This window comes from Pundamilia nyererei, unplaced genomic scaffold (genome assembly GCF_000239375.1).
Source record: "Pundamilia nyererei isolate P.nyererei 1_Seehausen unplaced genomic scaffold, PunNye1.0 scaffold00159, whole genome shotgun sequence".
NCBI classification, from domain to species: Eukaryota; Metazoa; Chordata; class Actinopteri; order Cichliformes; family Cichlidae; genus Pundamilia; species Pundamilia nyererei.
The window spans coordinates 1164056-1164672 of NW_005187560.1; positions in this window are offsets into that span (position 1 = coordinate 1164056).

Genomic DNA, 617 nt, shown 5'->3' on the forward strand with positions numbered 1-617 from the left:
CACACACACACACACACACACACACACACACACGTCAGTTTCTCTTCTGCACTGTTTACACCCAAACAAATGATACTGCTCGCTGCTTTGCTAATAAGGTCCGTACTAAGAAGAGCTTAGCATTAGCTACAGAAAGTAGTGTTCACCGTGAACTGTATGGCTAATGCCATATTGTTCATGTTTTGTTTGTCTGGACTGGAGACCAGTCTGCAACCATCTCTGCGATTGCTTTGGTCACTGGCAGGTTGCTGCTATCGCCTGTAGTTTGCATGGATGACATCAACTTGTTCCAAAGCTATTGGGTAAGTGGGAGTGAAACCAAAAGGTACAGCACAAACCGCAAATAGGGACTGTTTATGTTTAGTGTGAGTTGTGGATTTTGAAACGTGCTGGTTGCAGCGCTGAGACGCACTTTTACTTTGAAGATGACCATTCTCTATTTGCCATTTGTGCACTTCACTATCGCTTAGCTAGTAGCTAGCCAGCGTTTGCTAACAAACTGACACCTTCAGCAATTTCTTACCATCTAGTTGGAGAATAAATATTTTTACTTCGAAAATGGTGTTAGAAGTATAACATCCAAGCAAAAATAATAATAAATTTAAACTTTATAACTT